This window comes from Anser cygnoides, chromosome 4, assembly GCF_040182565.1.
Source record: "Anser cygnoides isolate HZ-2024a breed goose chromosome 4, Taihu_goose_T2T_genome, whole genome shotgun sequence".
Classification (NCBI taxonomy): domain Eukaryota; kingdom Metazoa; phylum Chordata; class Aves; order Anseriformes; family Anatidae; genus Anser; species Anser cygnoides.
In genome coordinates, this window is record NC_089876.1 from 23,073,132 (window position 1) to 23,095,548 (window position 22,417).

A 22,417-nucleotide genomic window follows, 5' to 3' on the forward strand; every position below is an offset into this window, starting at 1 on the left:
TTTGCACATCACAAAAACTGAAAGGCTCCTCATTAGGATTCATTTATAGATAAATGAACATGCTTTGCATGAAATCGAAATAGGAACTCAGTGAAAAGCTGCTTTTAAAGAGCCTGAAAGTGATTTCACAGACATTGCAATGCAGCACATTTGAAATAATTTATTTAAATCTCTTACCATAGTTCACATTGTTCTCTAATTATGAATTGGAAACACTAGTTTTTAGTGTGTCCTGTGCTGAATCTGTAAGCCATCCAGTATAAAATTATCATAAAATAATAGAATACTAAGTACAGCTCTGGTCCAACAAGAACAGAACAAATTTATCTGGTAAAGGACTTATCATTTCATTTCTCAAGAACCAATTGATGCTCAGCCAGGCTGGTAGCAAGAAGTTTTAGCACTCAGCTGAGGTTTGACCAGGATAAAAATTAAGTCTTTAAGTACAGAGGAAAGCACTGGTGAAGAAGCATGGAATGGAATATGGCAGTGTTCTCACCTACCTGTGACATACTACAGTATTAAGCAACAGGTTAATAAATATAATTTTAAAAAGTCCCACCCTGAAATTTTAAATATATATTTTTACATTAAGTATTTAAGTAACCCCAAAGAAAACGAAGAAATACGCAAGAATAAATTTGACTGAAAATATCTCTAAACTACTACTATGTTTAGCTGTCCTGTATACAGACATCAAAGGCAACTTGGGTTTCATCATTTCAGAACTTAGAAACACTCTTTCCTTCCTAGAGAGGACATTCTTCTACGTAGTGGCACTTCAGCCTACACCATGGATGTTGGCCTTCATGAATTCTGGGGTACTGGGTGTCACTACCAAGGTGTTGGCAGTGGGGGGGCTGCAAGGGGGTGGTGCTGCCCAGTGCCAGACACAGTTGGATCCAGCAGGCTGCAATGGGCTGGGCTGAGCCCAGCAGCCAACACAGTGGTGCCTCTGGGAAATGTATTTAAGAAAGGGCAAAACAATGGCATGAAGACAGAGGAGGAAGGGAAAATAAATACATAATGATAATAATAATAATTAATAATAATTATTAATAGAAACATCTGTGTGAACACCAGGGTCAGAGCAGCAGGAGGGAAGGAGGTGCTCCAGGCACCAGAACAGAAGTTCCCCTGTGGCCTGTGGAGAGGCCCCTGGTGGAGCAGGCTGTCCCCATGCAGCCCATGGGTCCCACACGGAGCAGATCTCCACGCTGCAGCCCATGGAGGAGCCCCTGCTGGAGCAGGTGGATGTGGCCTGGAGGAGGCTGCAACCCATGGAGAGCCCCCGCAGGAGCAGGACCCAGGCCGGAGCTGCAGCCCGTGGAGAGGAGCCCACGCAGGAGCAGGGGGTCTGGGGGGAGCTGCCACCCGTGGGGGACCCGTGCTGGAGCAGTTTGCTCCTGGGGGATGGACCCCATGGTACGGACCCATGTGGGAGCAGTTCTTGAAGAGCTGCTGCCTGAGGGAAGCCCACACAGGATCAGTTCAGGAAGGACGGCATCCTGTGGGAGGCACCGCACGTTGGAGCAGGGGCAGAGAGTGACTGTGAAAGAGCTGCAGAAACGAAGCATTTGGGACTGACTGCAGCCCCCATGCTGCGTTCCCCTACACTGCTCTGGGGGAGCACATAGAAGAGTTGGGACTGAAGGAGTGAAGTTGCATCTGGGATGGGGGTGCAAAAGAAAAACATTTAACTTTATTTTTTTTTTTACCATTCTTCTTTGTTTTTAATTGGCGATGATACATTATTTTTTCCCAAATTGAGTCTGTTTTGCCCTTGATAGTAATTTCTAATGATCTCCTTTGTCTTTATCTCAATCAACAAGCTTTTCCATCTTATATTTTTCTCCCGTCCTTGTCCTGTTGAGGAGGAGGAGTGAGAGAGTGGCTGTGTGGGCATCTTGCAGTCAGCCAAGGTCAACCTATGACATCTGGAAATATTCAATATTTTTAAAAGCAATAAGTTATTTTGGGCATACAAAAAAAAATTAATAATTTAAAATTTTAAAATAAGCTGTTTTTCTCTTTGTCTATAAAATGTTACTTACATTGTATCTGTCCTCAACTGAAAATTGTTTTAGTTTCTCTTTATAAACCAATGCTTAGCTTTCCATTTTTCTCTTCTATTTTGCCATTTTGCAGGAAAACATGACACATGAAAAAAACACTTTCTTTACTGATAATATTAAAACTTCTAAAAGCAGGTTACCCCATTCTGAAATGCTGAATTAATTTTGTTTTAAATCATCGTGTTTTTTAGCAGTTTTGAAATAATACATGCTAAGATCATGGCCAGAAATTAGGATTTGTTCAAGAGGATGGCCTGTGTAAATGAGATAATCATTTTGTGCCTCCAATGGAAGAAACAAATTATTTATATTCTATTCATTCCTCTGGTTGTTATATGATCCTTACTACTGCTCTATCTTGTTGGTGATGCATTTTTCCTTTCTTTCCTTCCTTTCCTTTTTTTTTTTTTTTTTTTTAATTTAATCAGTAGTATCACTGAACTCACATTTGTTGGCTACATCTTAAAAGGTATCTCATCAATCATTTCTGATGTCTGGTACTTGGCAGACCTAGTAGCAAGCCCTCAGTGAATGGGATAATAAATGTGATATGAATATTTAGAAAACCAGATGTAAATATATCTCTGTTTAAATTTATTTCTTTCACCTGAATGCAAAATAAATAAATAAATAAAAAATCTGTGGATGGTGTTTTATGAATACTATGAACACTGTCTTTATTGCACAAGCCAAAAACCTAAATTAAAACGAGAACTATATCAAAGAGATAAAGTTACTTTCTTCCTGTTGAAAGCCAAGTTCATTTGCTTCAAGTGCAGCAAAATTTATTAAAAAATAAAAATAAAAAAATCATATGGGCTTTGTCAAGCACCTAAGGACAGATGAAAAATTTTCATGACAGTATTTCTAGTAAAAATACAAAATGTCTTTTATTTGTAGCCTTGGTCCATACGTTCACAGCAGACATATTTAAAGACAGATAATTTTACAGATATGTGAAAAAAAATCACTGACAATAACAAATCATGGCTTTGGCATTAATATTATGCTGAAACCATGATTCTTAAGGTTAAGCTGTCTAAGTCAAAGCAAAAGAAAATACACGACCTATGTACCCCGCCAAAGCAAGCCAGCAGCTCTGGAGTTTTAAATATTTAAAGATGCTCACAAGCAAATTGTACCTCATGAATTATTTGTAAAAATATTTTTTCCTACTTTTAAACATAGAAGAAAATATTATGCTACTTGTTGTCAAATTATTTACTAATATCATCAACTTATTTTATAATGCATCTATTTTTGCTGGTACTCTTTATCTAAACTTAAACTTTTCTTTTTGTAATTCTCTTTCTTTACCTCATTTCTTTCCAGTGTTAAAAATAATATAGAAATGAGCCAGAAGTACAAGTAAATAAACATTTTTGCTTTTGCTGCATGTTATAGGTATGCTTTCTTTTGGCTTTGAGCACCACTGAAGCCACCTGTTCATTTTTAAAACTTTATATATAATAGCAGTGTCACGTACATACAGAATGGACGTACATACACCAGAATGGACCTGGAAAGATAACCTAGTACCTCTCCTAGGCAAGACCATCCTCAGCTATTGCCTTCTGGACAGACCATTTTCTCAGAGACCTCCAGTGGCACAATAATTTCTGTTATAAACAGAAATAACAGGTATTTCTTGATTACTTGTCAGTAGCCATTTTGGTATTTTGAGATAGTCCTGCTCAATCTTCTCTTGAAATTAACCAATGCCTGCGTCTTTAAATCTTTCACACCAAAGTGGAGAATGACTCGCTAAAACATCCTATAGAAAATGTTGGGAAACTTGCACTGGATCATATTCTCAATTTGAGTCAGTGTCACATTTTGACGATAAAATGGCCTGTAAAAGGCAGAAAACCATACTGAAATGTATAGTCTATGTGCTGTCCACATCACTCATTTGAATGGGTAATAATAAATTTCTTTCCCCTTACCTTCTTTGTTGACTTAATCAACATTTTCATCTGTTAAAGCAAGTATGTGTGCTCAGAACAATTGCCTTGTTTTCAAAATGCCAATGCTAAAAATAAAATATAATTAAATTAAATTAAATTAAAGCATGATCATATTTAGTTAAGATTAAGGCAATCCTGCTTAAACAAATATGAAGGTAAGAATGACTAACATTCAAATAATTTAACTTTCAGTTCTTTCATGAAGGGTTTTTCCATGCCAATGGAACATAAGCATGTGCTTTGCTGTACAGAGATGGCTTTGGCAAGGTAAAGGTTTTTTGATTTTATTTTTTTTTTGAGGGGGGAGGTATGTATATGTACATATATATTTATGCATATACATGTGTGCATATACACATGTTCATATATATGTCTGTATATGCATATTCATACATATATGAAGTAATTAAAATATATATTAATTACTTCAGTGCTTCAATGTAGTAACTACTTCATTGCAGACATACAGTCATCTTTAACAAACTTTACTTTTGATTCAGTTTTCTCATTATCAACATTCAGTACTGTTGGGCAGCTTTTGCCATGCACTTCACATGGATACTCGAGAGGTTTCAGTAAAGCCCTCTGACATTTTTGTTGTCAGGTATTTCCTTAATACATGATATAGTTGAAGGAGCAACTGAAATACAGCTGTCTGTGGCATTTGATCATACCATACGTTGATTTAAACTATACCATCCTATAGTGCCATTACACATGCCACATTAACCTATCCTACTGATTAGTCATAGAATCATAGAATCATAAATGTTGGAAAAGACCTTCAAGATCATCTGGTCCAACCATCACCCTACTACCAGTGTTACCCACTAAACAATGTCCCTAAGCACCATGTCCAACCTTTCCTTAAACACCCCTAGGGATGGTGACTCCACCTACCTGGGCAACCTGTTCCAATGCCTGACTACTCTTTCTGAGAAGAAATGTCTCCTAATTTCCAACTTGAACTTCCCCGGCACAACTTGAGGCCATTCCCTCTAGTCCTACCACTAATTACCTGCAAGAAGAGGCCGACCCCCAGGTCCCCACAACTTCCTTTCAGGTAGTTGTAGAGAGCAATAAGGTCTCCCTGGAGCCATCTCTTCTCCAGACTAAACAACCCCAGTTCCCTCAGCTGCTCCTCATGGGACTTGTGTTCCAGGTCCTTCACCAGTTCCATAGCCCTTTTCTGGACAAGTTCCAGGGCCTCGATGTCCTCCTGGTGCTGAGGGGCCCAAAACTGATCACAGTACTCGAGGTGCGGCTCCACCAGAGCAGAGTACAGCGGAACAGTCACCTCCCTGGTCCTGCTGGCTACACTATTCCTGATACAAGCCAGGATGCTGTTGGCTTTCTGTTGTGGTTTAACCTGGCTGGCAGCTAAACACCACACAGCCGTTCGCTCACCCTCCCCCCTCCCTCTCTGGGATGGGGGAGAGAAACGGGAAAGTGAAGCCGGGGAGTTGAGATAAAGACAGTTTATTAAGACAGGAATATAATAATATAAGGAATATAAGGAATATAATAATAACAATAATAATAATAATAGTGATAATGGTAATAGTATTAACAATAATAATGTGTAAGAAAACAAGTGATGCACAATGCAATTGCTCACCACCCGCTGACCGATGCCCAGCCTATTCCCGAGCAGCCGGCCCCCCCACCCCGGCCAGCCACCCCTATATATTGTTTAGCATGACGTCAGATGGTATGGAATACCCCTTTGGCCAGTTTGGGTCAGCTGTCCTGGGTCTGTCCCCTCCCAGCTCCTGCTGCACCCCCAGCCTGCTCGCTGGCAGGACAGAGCGAGAAGCCGAAAAGTCCTTGGCCTGGTGTAAACACTGCTCTGCAACAATTAAAACATCAGCATGTTATCAGCACTCTTCTCATCCTAATCCAAAACATAGCACCCTACCAGCTACTATGAGCTACTTAACTCTGTCCTAACTGGAACCAGGACACTTTCTTGACCACCTGGGCACACTGCTGGCTTGTGTTCAGGCGAGCATCAATCAGCACCCCCAGATCCTTTTCCTCTGCACAGTTTTCGAGCCACCTTTCACACATTCTATTTGCTGTTTATTCCAGCTGCAGAAAACACTGTACACGTGCTGGCATAGATTAGACTGAGCCTACTTTTCACTCTTCCCCTTACTTTTCTGGACACATATAAAGTAGAAGTCAAAATCAGGTTCCTGGTTAGGTCAATGCTCAAACTTCAGCCAGCTTGAGAGGAGCCAGGGTTTCATCCCAAAGGACCACATTCAGAATGCAGTTGCCTTTCACCTTTGAAAACTGACAGGTACAGTTACACGCATTAAACTATACTTCTTATTTAGCTATTTCTTAGCAGGAACACAGACAACAGCCATACTAGTTTTCTCAGGATGATGTTCTGACTGTGGTTACTACACACATGCAAGGTGGCATAGTGTTACACCTAGCTCGAAAACAACAAAAAAAATCCCAGCGCTTAGCTTTATCTCCCACCCCAAACACCCATGTACAACAGAATAGGTATCCATTCCTTAAAGTTTGAATATAAAAGACTAATTCCCACTGCACACTGATATTAGGGGAACTCCATGTTGGGTAAGAGCAACATAGGGAACTCAAAAGCTATGATTTTGGAAACATAAAAAAATACATCTAATAATGTTTATATTTTAACTGGCTGTACATGTATAAAGAAATTAAAACAAATAGCAAAGAAGAAGACATACAAATGAGGATAGTATGTGTAAAATAATGCCTTACTTGATGCTGATGATTAGGGCTCTGGGAGAGACCTTGAATTCATAGCCTAAAAGGCTGTCCTGGAGCAGCACACCCCCTTTACTCTTTGCACAGAAACAAACAGATCTCAGATTTTGCTTTTAAGACAATCCTAAGCAGACAATCAAGATTTTAAGTATGTTCAAAAGGAGTCAGGAGGGGAAGAGAGGAGGAAATGTTAATGAAAGGTACATAAATAGACTTGAAAATATTTAATGAAAGATAAATATGGAACTACTCAAAGAAAAAAAAATGGAGGAAGGGAAATAAAAAACCCAGAAGAAAACCACTGTAAGAGAAAAATAACCTTTTGTGAAAAGTAATAGGGTTATAACTCTTTAAATAACTTGGGAGCCCTCTAGAGGTACTTACTGTATTCTGTGCTTCTGTGGCTGTCAAAGTCAGCACCACAACATGAACACAGCCAAGGCTGTGATGCTTGCATATTTTTACCAAGCTCAATCATTTGGGAGCCAGCTGTGCAATTATGCATGTTGTTGAATGACCGACTGCATTGCAATAAAAGATAAAAATGCTGCTACTAGAAAAAAAACACACTATAGATAAAGGTGCAAATATGTCAGAGAACTTGGAACAGGAGTCAGTCATATTTATATTGCTGAAACTAACTGACAAAAAAAAAAAAAACACACAAAGATGTAATTTCTTGATTTTCTGAACATATATATTTTTAATATAGTGTGCTATTTTTAGACTGGCATGCTTTCTAAAATTCTGATAAACATCTAGGTTTCTGCAGATAGAATTTGACCCAGAGAATAAAACCAGCAGATGAAAATTTCAGATTCATGCTTAATCACTCTGTTACATCTGACCATCTTAGGAAAGCAAAAGAATATATTTCGCAGTTATTAGTTCATTTGACAATTTTCAATTTTATTATCACAATCTTTTGCTGTCATTTTATTTCAGTAAAGACTTAATGCTTGTGAAATACTTCTTTCTAGATCCTGTGTTTTATAATGCACTTTTACAGTTATGTTGATCTTTTAGTGTTATCTGAATGTTTAGAAAATGACCCATCAGACATTCAGGTTAACATTAAATGCATACAACAGTTAATTTTGCTTAACTGTGGTATTAAATAAAATCCAGACTATAAATTAGTCAATGCATACTACGTGAAAAGCAATGGTTGAGAAAACAAGTGAAACACTTTGCCAAGGCTTTTGTGAAAAGCTTAGACTTTATCTTTCTCTATCATTCTAAAAATATGAAACCTTGAAGAATCTTACATTGATGACAACTTCAACCCTTCTACCACTAAATGTGCCAAGGCGTACCAGAGAAAAAAAATGGTGAAGGCGTTGTATTCAACAGCGTAGTAGCATTCCTGTGCTCCAGCAACATAATAAGGTCATGTATCATATAAACTCTGTTTTCTCCTGTGAGTTCAGTTAATAACAGAAGGAACTTTCTTTGGGTTTACCTGCCAGATATATGATGCATATTTCAAAGAGTGGAATTTTTCAACCTCATTCTATAATGGTGGCTTCAGAAGAAATTATTATTTATAATTCATCCGTCTTGTGGAGAAGAGTCAGATGAAGTAAAACGTAAATCTCTTTATAACTAAATTAATCCAATCCTTTTTCATTTGTCATCCCAGTGACAAAGCTCTATTGTCAGCTGAATAGATGTCCTAAGTGCTTGTCACTTACGTGTGTTAAAACAGCAACCACTAAAAAGAGATAATTTCTTCTGACTAATACACGTCAAAGCAGAAGACTACTTCTGTTTAGTAATTTGCTTGGGTGTTTTGTTTGCTTTATATCAGATATGAACTTTTAGTACCACTGGTAGATGGAAGAAGAATTAGGAATGCATGATACTTTTTCAAATTCCACAAATCCATAGTTCCTTTTATACCTTCATTCTATCTTCATACCAAAATGCACAGAGTTTATGGTCTCATAATGGCAGAATACTTGCTAAAATATTTCTATTAAAATGCAAATGTTGACCTTCCACCAAGTTTTAAGTTAGAAATTCTTATGCCTCACCCCCCCGCCCCCACCTTCACCCCGCTCTATTTTTTAGTAGATATACTTTGCAACATGATAATAATTTTCTTGGTAGACCATACTTCCTTTATTTTATTTTTCTAACAATTAAACATTCTTTAGAGGGTTTTTGGTGTTGTTGTCCCTCCCTCTTTTTTTTTTCCCCGAAAAATAAAACATAAAACTTTCTTTGAAAATGAAAAAAAGAAATTTTCAGAAAATCAAAGATGAATAGACTAAGTCACTGTTATCACAAGAAAAACAAAAATACTTTTCTCCTGTGGAAAAATAATTTAAATAACAGCAACAAAAAAGGTGTCACTATAATGACAATAAAGATAATCAAAGATCATCCTATAAAATTACTGGTAATGTATGCCATTAATTTTATATTCCAAGCTATAAATTACATTTATTTTGATTCTATTCTTCTACTTTAATTCATTTTCATTGTGGGAGATGCATCATAAAGAACTAGCTTAGCTTTGTTCCCTTTGAAATACAGTAAGAATGAAAATTACATCATCCAAACTAAGATGCCTAAAATACATGAAGATATTGTAGTCTTGGAAGTAATACGTGCACTTGAGCAAAGGAAGAATTTTGTACATCTTTCAAACACTCATCAGTTCTAGTAGATAGAACGGGAGAAATCTTTAGGCTCATCTGCTCAGTTGTTACACCTAAATTGCAGCACAGGTTAAGAGGTCTTTCAAGAAGGGTTCCTAAGAAGGCATTTCCTAGTGAAGTGTTCAGTAAGTCAAGAAGAAGAAGTGGGTATAGTAGGTCTGGGTAACTGATATTTTCAAACAAGCTTGCTGAGTGTCTAAAGCCAATCTCATATCCCATTACACTCCCCCCCCCCCCGCCAAAAAAAAAAAAAAAATAGCACTAATAACAGATTACCAGAATCTTACACAGGCCGACCTCCTTAACTCTTGCAGGCTGTCAATCCCTGCTCTCTTCTGGAACAATAATGAATAAAGGCACTTGTGTATTCATCAAGATCTGTCTCAAGCAACAAAGTAAATACTAGTGATATTGAAAAATAATTAACATTTGGGACTCCATATGAAAATGTACTTTCTTCATTCCCAGCTTGGGCAGCTAGGACCCCTGTCTTCTTGTAGCTAGAGGAAAACTAAATTAAATTAAGTTAAATTAAATATTTGTGGAAATCCTATTTGCTTCTTAGTTGCTTTGTTTGGTTTGGTTTTGTTTTTACTATTCCACATATGAAGTACAGTTTCTATAATTTGCATCATGATTTCTATCAGGTCTAGGAAAGCAAAACCAAAGCTGTGCAAGCTGTACGTATGGTTTGACCACAAACCTCTGTTTCCACATTGATCTGCACAAAGCAGTAAACCCCTTCACAACGAGGAACGGCTGAAGACACCCAAAGAACACTGTGCTGTCTCATTTGGGTTTGCAGCATCAGGAAGAACATCGCTTCTGAGCTACACCAGAAGATAACATCCTGCTTTCCAGGATTTCCCTCCACTTCTTGCTCTCCTGCAGCAGGAGGAAACATACTTCTTAGGAAGCACTGGAGATTACCTATAGCTAAATGCAGGTCAACAAACATGTTGTTGCTGGAGATTTTAAGATCTCTAAAACATTACTGAAATTTCTTACTCATTTAAAATATAAGTCTGGAAAAGGTTTTCCTCTGCCTCAGAGGAGAGACAGAGACTGGACCTAGTGAATCAAGAAGCTCCTTCCAGTTTTACAGTCCCATGTTAAAAGTATTTAAATATCAACAGGAGCTAACTATCTTAATACCAGTAAAGTGACTGCATTTGACTCAACTAATTTTCTACAAGAGAACAACTATATCTCCTCTATAATGCTGAATTCAACTGTCAATATACATTACTGATGGTTTCTTCCCACTCTGTTTATTTCCACGTATTGTAGACTGACATTTTTGGGTAATGCCACAATGCAACTTATAATAAAAATAAATTTCATGCCTAAATAAGAAAGACTGCCCATAGATAAAAATAACAAAATTAAACACTTGTTTCAGAGTCAAACAAATGCATGTGTTCAATCTTATACAGTCACTTTATACAGGAAAAAGACAAAATATATCAATTTTACTTGTAATCAGGTAGCAACAATACATTGAAATAGCCAACGACTGTTCTTTTTACCAGCTATTCAAAGTGAAAGCACTGAACACAGATTTAAACATTTTTATTGGGCTTGATTAACAGAAGGAAAAGAAAAGGAACAAAATTAATTGTTATTTGCAGTCCACCTATAAAGTATGCAAAACTCATCAATTCTTTGAAAAAAAAAATATATATATGTTGGGAAACAGCCAAGATATCTAACTTTTCAAAACAGCTGCTTAACATTCACAATACTCAGTAGCACTAATACTACAAATGTCTCACAAACGCTCAAATACTTTTGGTTGGGTTAAAAGGATGTCATTCACAGAAATATTTCAGAAAAGAATGCTACCAAAAAACCTTTGAGACACCCCAGAGCCAGCTCTGATGAATACACCTTGATTTCAGTTTTAATCTAATCCTAACCATCAGCAACGTTCCTTCTAACTAGCAATTCATTTTCAATGCAATTTCATGAATTTAGTGTAATGCTTGGGGTATACTCCATTGTTAATACCTCTCTCTCTGCTATCCCAGATTCATGGGAACAACTTAAAGCACAAGGGGAAAACTATATTTCCAATAACAGTTTTCTACCACAGATTTTATTATTATTATTATTATTTATTTCAATTCTATTGTTATTAAGCAAGGTTCCAAGAAACTCAGCAGCATGGTAAAAGCTTAGGCTTTCAGCAGGGGCAAAGGTTACAATACCTACAAAGGCTACAATACCAGTCCAGGCAGCATAAGGAATTGGGAGACTGATGTTGCAGGGTTCTGATAACCTGAATCTTATACACAGCAAAACAGGCTGCCTGGTTCAGGTGGTTTCTGATAAAGACAAAAGGAGTTTTTCTACTTGCAATGCTGTCACTTTGATCAAGACTAGCAGAGGAGGCTGGTAGGGCTGTGTGAAATTAAACATTCACATGGAGGAGGAGTGAGGAGTCAAAATTACAGTAGATCTTGAATATCCTTGAGCAAATTTAGGAGGAAGAAAGGACTGTAGGTAACATGGGCGTTTAGCTGAAAATCTGAGCCTGGGAAACTTGCCTGATTTCACATTTGTGACTGTGATCTTCGTCATTGTCCCTGCAACTTTCTGACATCTCCTAATCCTCTCACTAGAATCTACAATTTCCAATAGAAACACACAGAAGGAGCAATATTCTTCTCCAAACTGAACGTTCTCTGCTTTTTGAAAACAAATGGATGTTTTCATAGCTCATAGAAGCATCTATTCCTCCTAAACTTTTAGTCTGAGTTATTGTTTTTGGCAGAGTTCTCATGTCATCAAGAACTGGATACAGCCTTATTTTTTAAATCATTTAAAAACTTCCTGTGTTGCATCTTCACTGAAAGATCTATTTTTCCCCCTATAGGAAGGAAGCTTACCTTTCTTCTCCTGTGCTGACAGACCTACAAAGCAAGAACAAAGCAAAGAGCAGAGACTGTCACAGCAAGTGGCTATCATTTGTATAGGAAACTTTAACATCTGGAGCTGTCAGCCTGCTGTGAACACATGACTAATTTCTCATCACTAAAACTATGAAATATAAATCTTCATGTATCAAGTCTATTGAAATTCTCATGTTGTTCCTTTACAAACACTTCCTTTCACCTCTTTTTCAACCTAGATAGCTCAAGACTTCCGTTTCATGAGTGTAAAATGTCTGTACAACTCTTAGCTCTGGTAACAGTGCTTTTTTTCCGCCAGTATTACTTAAGCAAGCACTAGATCTGCAAAAAAATCTGTCAATTTTGTAGCTACTCTTTTTTTTTTTTTTTTTAATTTTTACTTTGATACATGCTAACATTTTTGTCTTTTTTAGCATGGCTGTATATTAAGTAGAAGCTTATGATGCTTGTTACATCAAATCTGTTTCCTGGGTGGTCTAGAAGGTGGCTTGCTGCAATAAATAACCATTTAAACTATTCATTTCAGTATGAAACCTTGCAGTTATCAAAAACTGTGACTTGCACTTGAATTTACCTTCAGCTTTTTCTAGCTTTGGCTAACCTAACTGATTCTGTTGTCTACAGACTTCCTTCTCTCTCCCCATTTTCTCTACCAGTAAATTCACAATTATTCATCTATTTTAGACTGATCACTGAATGAAAATAATCAAGGCAAGCTACAGATATTTCTTTTTCATTGCTGCTGGACTTAAAAAGTTCTGTGGTGTTTACTTTTTATAATCAGAGTCAAGATAACATGTATGTGGATTATTTATTTAATGCACAGTCCTAGGCAGAATAAATATGGTCTGTATTCACATGGACTGTACAGTTTAAGTAGCACGGGAAAACTAGACCTCAATCTGAAATAATAACATCATTTAAGTATTGGGAGGTTGCTGCAGGCAAACTGCTTTCTGCATTGAGGGTATATATCTGTTTTATTGTTCCGTAAAACTTTTCCCCCCAAAAAAGTCTTTTAATTGTTAGTAAACTAACTAACTAAATAAATAAATAAATAATAAATGAAGAAAGCTGCAAGATGTTGCAGGCTTGAAAAAAAATAAGTGAATGTGATGTCAGATCCTTGTGTTGGCCTCAAAGAACAGCATTCGGCAGAGCCAGTCAATATGACTAAAACATGCCTTTATAAAACAACTACTACAGAAAAAAAAACTTCCATGCCAGTGACAGGAGGTGATTCAACTAGCTGGCTGGCAGTAAAGGTTGTTTACCAGGTTCTGGATTCCTAATTGGGTGCCTAGCTTGCTAAGTACCAGCTGGTCTTTAATTAGTTGAAAAATTATCATCACTAAAAGTTGCCATAAAAAGAAAGAGAACAATATAATTAAAACGTTAAAATCCATATGGTGGAATACATACCTTCACTTGTCAATAACTGTTTTTCCTCTCTTTCCCACACATCATTAACAAGGCAACACTGTCCAGTTGCTGAAAAACTCTCATTTTATAATTTATATTGAAAGAAATATTAAAAGGGAAGTGTGCTGAAAGACTATACATAGTGCAATTTTTCTCTCTGACTGTGAAATTATCCAGGATGTTATTTTCTACAGGGGTTCAGGATTGATGAGTCACCCTTGCCTGTTCATCTAATCGTGGTAGGACATCATTATCACACCTTTGTTCATGACTTATAAAGTAAATTCAGATGAAAACCTCTTTGCATATACAACGTAGCAAAATACAAATTTTATGCCTGTGATTTATTAAATGTGAACATAGCCTGAATGCACATTGCAATACTTGTGACTGGAAATCTGCAAGCATTTTTGCACTATAATTATCTAACAATATATTTTGCACTACCATTTCTAAGGCTTACAGACCTTCTCTGCCCATGAGGAATATTCACTAATGTAAGTGGGATGATGAGATTACATGTGAAGCAATGTGGTGTTAATATAAAAGAATAAGTCTAAGTACATTTCTAAAATACTTTAAACAGCTTTGTTATCAAGTTTAATATTATAGAGTATTACACTTTTTTTTTTTTTAGCCTATTTTACTTATTGGTTTGGTCAAGGGGAAAGGGAAAAGGATAATGCTACACAGTTTCATAAGAGCTGAAAACCTCTAGCTCAAAACCTGATAGAATCATTGCATTCATTAACCCTTTCTTGAACAGAGAAATTCAATGGTTGGGAAATATTAATTTATACTATTGGTGCATTATTAAACAAAAAGAGAAAAAGAAAATAGCTCTGTTTAGTGTCCAGATTACCTGTGAGAAATGGATAAACTCTATGAGCTATGGCTCATATTAGCAGCAAGTGACCTCCATTCATCTGCAGCTGTTCTTGTTTATATACAACAGAGAAATCTAGGTAACAATTCTGTTCCCCTCTGCAGGAGTTGATTGCCCACATCATGAGTTTAGAAAAATCTTTGTTAGCTAGAGTTAAAACCAAGACATTCTGTGTAAAAGGAAAGGAGCTGAAAGCCTGAATTTCCAAATGTCTCAATTATCCTGGACTCTGCAGCGTAAGGTTGAGAAAAATAATTTTAAAATAACCATTCAAGATGAAATCAGTTGAATCTTAACAACCACCACACACAGAGAAAAAAAATAAATCCACCTTTCATAAATTTATATAAACCTTCATTTAAGATTAGGAAGTTGCAGAAAAAAAAGAAGGAAAATATTCATCAGATAAGCAGCGTACAACAATATACATCAGCCTCAGTCCTTCACTAAAATGCCTTCCAAAGGCTAAGGCATTATTTTTTCCCTGCTGAAGTGTCATTTCCTATCTAGATTATTATATGTTCAGCCTCATTCACATTATGCCAGCCACTGCAAGGCACCAGAAGAGATGAATGTGCCCTAGGCAACTGTAATAGAGTTAAAAAAAGAAAATACCAAAAACCACAACAACAACAACAGGAAAACTAAACCCCACAACTTTCCCGCTTAAAATATATTGTCACCAGTCTTCAGATAACATTGCTAGGGTGAAGTAAAAAAGGCTTATCTAGGAATTTCATTTCTTTTTTTTCTTGAACTGATTTCAATAGGATGCTACTGTAATTTTCTGTAATTTGAAATACAAAGTTTTTTTGTGGGGCCAGGGGCTAGTGAATTATTTAGCATTTGTATGTATATAGTAAAAGTTTTTTGAGGGGTGGGGTTTGATGGACATCAAATTATTTAGCACTTGTATGTCTATAATGAAGACATGATTTCATTTTTGTAAACAGGAATAATTTTGAACTTAAATCTATATTTAACATCTTATTTGTGTTGATTCACCTATTTAAAGAAAACACCTTGAAGATTCACATTTTTAGCAAGTTACTTAAGTATGTTTCACTAAACTTTAAATATTAAATTAATATTAAATATTAAAATATAATTCAGAAAATATTGAAATAATTCTGTATTAAACTACTGATTAATTAATTATTCTTCTATAACATTTAAAGGCAGGATATAACTTTCACAGAGAGGACTGAAGCCAAATTTCTGTAGAACAAAGTTTCTTTTACACTATTTCACAAACAGACTTTGCTTTTGGGAGGTATGGAAATTTGATGGGAAGAGAGGATTTATCTAGAGGGATTTATCTTAATATATTCAGCTCTTCGCCAGACCTTAGTAACAAAATAATCTGTTAGGGATGGTTAACACGTCTTCTATCTTACTGTCCCCAAAGGCCAACAAAAAAAATTCTGTTCTGATTTCATGTTCTAACAACATGTACAGGAGAGAAGTGGACACGCTGGGAAGGGTCTAACAAAGGAACACAATGATTAAGGGACTACAGCATCTGTCTTATGAGGAAAGGCTGGGAGAATTAGGACTGTTCAGCCTGGAGAAGAGGAGGCTCAGAGGGTATCTTATCAATGTAGCTAAATGCAGGCAAATGAGGGTGTAAAGAAAGTTGTGCCAGGCTATTTCCAGTATTGCCCAGTGCCAGGACAAGAGGCAGTGGCACAACCAGGAGCACAGGAGGCTCCCTCTGACCATCAGAAGCACTTCTATGCCATAAGGGTGAGGAGCCCTGGCACAGGCTGCCCAGAGAGGTTGTGGAGTCTCCTTCTTGGCGACCTTCAGAAGCCGCCTGGACGTGGTGCTGGGCACCCTGCTGTGCGTGTCCCTGCTGGAGCACGGGCTGGAGCAAGTGCCTCCAGAGGGCCTTGCCAACACACATGGCTAATGTTTGTCCCCCATCATGTTCCAGCCAATGCTTTGGTAACTCAGCTGTGTAATCACTTGTATATTTATATTTATATAGCACCTAGCACCGTACTGATAAATGCTCTTTGGAGCCAATCTGATAGCAGGGAGAAGAACAAGAGTTGGCCTGTTAGTACCTCAGCACTTCTGTTTCCAGGCAATTTAAAAAAAAAAAAAAAAAGTCCCAAGATCACAAGACAAGGTGAATAGAGCAAAGGGTATTAATTTGTTGTGACAGTAGAAATGGACCAGTGGGACTAGAGTAACCTCTCCTTCCTGTAGTCCTACAGGAAAAGAACCTGGAAAAGGGGGAAAATGGAGCTAGTACTGAAGGTCAGGTTGACATTCCATGGGAACACAATCCATGTAGCTTGGACAGGAAACCTGCCATCAGGTTAACCACAAGGCCAGAGCAGCGGCTTTAAAAATCATTTAATAACAGCAGCAAAAAAAAAGACATTACCCTTGGAGAGGTACGTGAGGGGCTGCAAAGTGAAATGCAATGACTAAGTACTTTCATTCACAAATGTACATGTACAAGCACAGAAAAGTCTGGTAGACATCCCTGTTCCTCAATTTTGTAATACATATTACTGCAGACTGCCATTTATTTAACTTGCAGTTTTATCATAGTCAGGATTCCACAAGGTTTTTTTTGAATTAATTTGAATCCATATTTATTTGACTTCTTCCTCTATTTTAAAAATCCGTTTCATTCGAATTGGTGTGGAAAAATGTATCAAAATAAGGCATCCTAGCTGCCAGATTGCTGCATGAACCTAGATTCAACCTTTATGTAATTTCCAGTGCCAGGTGATAAATGAAGAGATTGAAAAGAGAACTGCTACAGAATTCTGATGAGCAAGTCCTTTCCAGCTTCAGCAAGAAAAAAATGAAGACTGAAGATGATTTCCATGAAACAGACTGCATATTACAAGCAGCAGCTGGAAATGAGCTTATTAAAAATGTAACTGAAAAAAGACACTCTTACCGTACCTATTTTCTGTGAGCAAGGGCTGAGCTACCCTGACCTGTCTCACTGAAAGTTCTATAAGCTCACTCAGTATTACAAGGGGAGCAGAAATAAAAACAAAGAAATAGCTGGGAAGAAAACAAAAATAATAATCACAGTTATCAGATATGATAGTTTGAAGCCAGCAACCTGCACCACAGGGTAAAGTTGTCTAGAAAAGATGAAAAAAGGAAATTCTCAATTCACTTATATACCACAAATATCAGGTTAGTGACATGGTATTTATTTCATTTTTTTTGGAAACTCAGCCCCTATTTAAAACTGGAAAAAAAAAAAAAAGTGTTTGTTCTTTCAAGAGTTCCTCAGTATAATTTCAAAAATCTAGAAAACTACTTCTTATTTTTAATCTTATATTCTATACCTTGTAACTGAATTAGACATTGTAAGTGCAGACAAATTTTGTACTGATAAGTAGCCACAAATGCCATGTTGAATGCAGTTAGCTGTTAAAAATAAGCAGTTTCAAGGGACATACTTGTAAAACAGTCAGATATAGCAGTTGAAAATTCTGCAATTTATTATTCACCTAACTGCTTTGGTAATGCGAAACACAAACAACACCTCTAGCTGATCTTTTTGCTCTTTAGATTTTTTTCATTGTTTCTGGGTTACATGCTTCAAGGAGGTGAGCTGCCCAGTACATTTGTCCCTCACATCTCCACGTTAATGTAAAGTTCTGAGATCAAGAACTACAAGGGGTAAACATAAGCAGCCTATAGTGGGTTGCTTACACTATTCAGCATGTGGTATATGAGCACAAAATATTTACAAGGTTCATTTTACATGCACATTAATTATGTAAAATTAGAGACACCAAGAGAGAGCCGTTAAGTGTCAATTAGACAATAAGATCAAGAGTGCTGGCATTGCTGGTAATAAGAAACCCAGAGTTTACTTCCAAAGGGAAGACAGTTCATTAACATCTTAATTTGTTTCTCAACAGTTCAATTATAACATGCCTAATGTACTGGACATTAACCTTTGGGGGCCTGAACCAAGTTGTAGATCAGAGTAAAATGACCTTACTCTTTTCACAAAGATGCAGGTGTAACTTTTCTTTAGAAACTTTTATTGCTGATCATTTGCTCTTACTCTTAAAATTCTTTTAAGACGCACGCCTTTAAATGTTTAGGGCAACACCCAACAAATTGATGAGAAATTTCTCTTTTCCACTGAAACCTGGAGAACTGCAACTATAAATAAAGTGCACGCAAGCATCAGGGAACACAAGAGAAAACATTTGGCATCAAAAAGCAATATAAATAGGGACAACATGATGCATTTTTCTATACCATAAAATGCATGGAACACAAAATGCATTAGCCATTTTACACTGTCTGCACATTAAAACTTTCTTGTAGTTTAGTCAATTGTCAATTATCTTGAGTTAATTGATTGCAAAAGAACTTGAATTAACAATTAATTTTTAACTACAAATCTAGATACCCCAGTCTGTTCCAAGAAATCTGTGGCAAACAGTTCTCATTCTGGGAAAGAAAACAGTTTCTGGTGTATACAGTATTTCAGAAGCTGTTACTAAAATCACATAGAGGTGTGGACTTTAGCGTCTAAATAAAACTAAAATTATTGTCTGAAAATTAAAGAGTTAAATAAGAACGTTAACAAGATTTTTTTTTTTTCTCAGAGTAAAGCTTACCTAGTTTTGCTTGCAGTCAAATTTTTTCTTCCTGTTGGCATTTTATCTGTATAGTTTAAAAAAAATAAATGTTTAGGGGGAATTGATTTCTGCAATCCAGGTAGTTTATAAACTAGCCCTTTAATGAAGATCCAATCATAAATACAGCTGCATCCATTTACCGAGCAATTTCTTTTCACAGTTCATTAATTGTGAAAAGTCAAAAGAAAAACAAAACAAAACAAAATGTCATTTTATTATAGTGTCCTGTATAGCCATGAAGTTGGGATGCACTTTTATGCGTTCTTCTCACTAATGATACATCAGGGAATAGAAAGGTAGGCAGCAATATCCAAGAAGCTGACAAGATTTATAAGAGTGGGCAACATACTGTACTTTTGGAGGTGACAAGGTGTCTGGCCTGCCTTTAATTTTCACTGTGTATTTTTGAGTTCTGAACAGCTGACAACAGGCAAGGTTAAAGAAGGTTCTCATAACAGGTGGCAACTAGGAAAAAGAGAGAACGAGTGCAGCAGAACACAATTTGACCATTATTGTTATATAATAAATAAAAAAACATACTTTCAAAGATAGTGAGGAACCAGGTTCTGGGAAGTTTCAAGTAAGTCAGATACGACAATGATGTTTCATGTCTATTCATTGCTTTTGCTTATAAGGTAACCAGGAAAAGATTGAGTGCTGTATACGTCTATTAAAATGTCTACTTAAAAAGCCGAAACAAAAATTTGAAAAGGAACACGTGGATGAAATAAGTGGTTTCTTTATTTGTAAAGTATTTCTTTAATGAAAAATATTCCCTAAAAAAAAAAAAAAAAAACTGATGCAAGTGCATTATCAGACAAGATTAGTGATCAGTGACAAATGTGAGATACAATACTACTGACCACATGCTTTATCTGACCATGCTTTATCACCCCTATTTTTTTATTTTTTTTTTGGTTTGAGAAGCTAAAAAAGCCAAATCACATGAAACCTCTGATGCCTGTGGAGAGGAAGATTCTATTTAAGGTAAGCATTCAAAAAGAGCATTAACCATTCACACACCAATAGTCTAGTGCAGTTGAGTAAAAGCAGACTATAAATGTTTTCCATTTAAAGTGTGGCTGCTCATTGAAGAATATATTAAAGAAAGAAATTAGGTGAGTCTTGAATAAGTACTATTTAACTTTAAATTTCATCAATTTTGACTAAAAAAGCCCAGTATGACAATAAACAGTCACTCTAACAAAGACCATTTACAAATACGATAAGCTTTTTGATACCCCTTGGGAGTGCAGGGTCTCAGGTACAGGCCAGAGGCTATGCTCAAAGGTGAAAAAAACACTTTGTACTTTTTAGAGCAGAAGAAACTCTCTTTATAGTTTTACCTCTCATCTTAATTGTGTATTCTAGACATGCCAGACTAATTGTAGAACTCTGTAGTTCAGTTTAGTTCTATATTTTTTCTGAAAGCTACAGCAGTGAAATAATTATTAGGAGTCAGAAAATAATGCATGATGAGATACACACCACCCACCACCAAGGTCTAAGCCTGGACTACAGCATCCACAGGCTGGAAGGGAATCAGAGAAACTGCTAAATTCTGGTTTTTTTTTTGAGCTACACTTTGTAGCTCAAAACAGCTCTTTAATAACTCAAGATAAATAAATAAATAAATAAATAAATAAATAAATAAATGATGAAACCGTGGAGAGAACATTTATCTTGGAAATCCTCAGCAAGACAGAGGTCTGATGGCATTGGTGCAATTTCTTACCAATGACTTCTGGCCTTAATTTGAATCCAGTTGAAATATTCACTTGATCACCTTAACCCAATTGATAGAGAAAATTATTTTAAAGTACTTAGTTACTGCAGAATTAATTAGTGTCATCCAATCCCTATTTTATCAAAACCCTCGCCAAAATCATTTAGTACGGGAAGCTTTTGTAAATAATGATGTTAAATAGGAGACTGTCTTTATTTTTTTAAAAAAGATTTTAAAAATAAATCTCTTACTGTACATTTGGAATTTTAAAACAATGCCTAATGTCAGCAGGAGTTAGGAGAAAGAGGAAATGGTCACAAAAGACTCAGCTAGAGATAAACTAACAGCTAAGTACAGGACTGTCAAATACTCCATAACAACATCTTCATCATTGGCCATAACAAATCAAGGTTATATTATTCAAGTAAGCAAGATATATATGGCTGCTGAATTTCAAAAGAAGTATTTTGCCTAATGTTGCCAGGTTGTTTTGACAAATTCTGATAGTATCCTAAGTAAGTATCCTAAATTTACATTTTTAAAAAATTAATTCATTCATATATTGGGAAACTTTGGAATTTTTTGGAGACTGATATTAAAAAATATTCATCATGTATTAATCCCAGCACTACAAGTTAGAGAGAACAAGTTAACACTGCTAGGATGTAAACAGTTTGTAGGAAAGCAAACCTTTGTAAAAAGCCTTTTAAAAATATTTTATAATTAGTTAACTTCTCTCAATCAATACTTAAGCCTTGGAAGATAAACTTTCTAACAAAACTTAGTTACTAATATTGAAAATTCATGGAAAGGTCCAGTTAGTAAGAATTTTTCTTTTAAACCTGTGAGGAAATAAAAGTAATAAACTTCTGTTTTGCTGATTGAGTAAAAAGAAACTTTTTAAAGGTAATGGTGATAAGGACTAAACCAACAGCCTCTTGTATATGGATAAAATGTACTGTTCTTTCACTCAGCAATTTAACCAAGACTCCATGGTCTTGGTCAATAATTGCCTACAAGAAATTTGTGTAATATCCCATGAAACCTGGTTTCCCCTGGAAGGAAAGCCTGTGAGGAACCTCATGTGAAATCATGTTCTACCTGTAGTAGTCTGGGAAGACCTTGGGATTATTATATGCTATTTACTGTATTTATCATTCAATGAACTTGAGCAATTCCAATGTATAATCTGAACAAGCAAACAGTTACACACGCACACACACACAAAACAACAACAACAACAACAACCAACCAGTAACAACTGAAAACAAAGTTAAGTGCGGGACACTAATCACAAGTGTAAACAGCTAAGACCAGTAAAACTGAATGCTAATGGCTAAAGCCTGTTCAA

General features: G+C 36.3%; 1 long non-coding RNA gene across 1 annotated transcript; it reads right to left on the minus strand.

The window, feature by feature from the left end:
* Nucleotides 1–1,455: 1,455 nt before the first annotated feature.
* On the minus strand, nucleotides 1,456–6,742 carry LOC106039086 (uncharacterized). The gene is made up of 3 exons (XR_010831014.1): nucleotides 5,661–6,742; nucleotides 4,022–4,107; nucleotides 1,456–1,937 (listed from the first exon to the last, which is right to left on the minus strand). It is a non-coding gene; the product is annotated as an uncharacterized lncRNA (long non-coding RNA).
* Nucleotides 6,743–22,417: the final 15,675 nt, after the last annotated feature.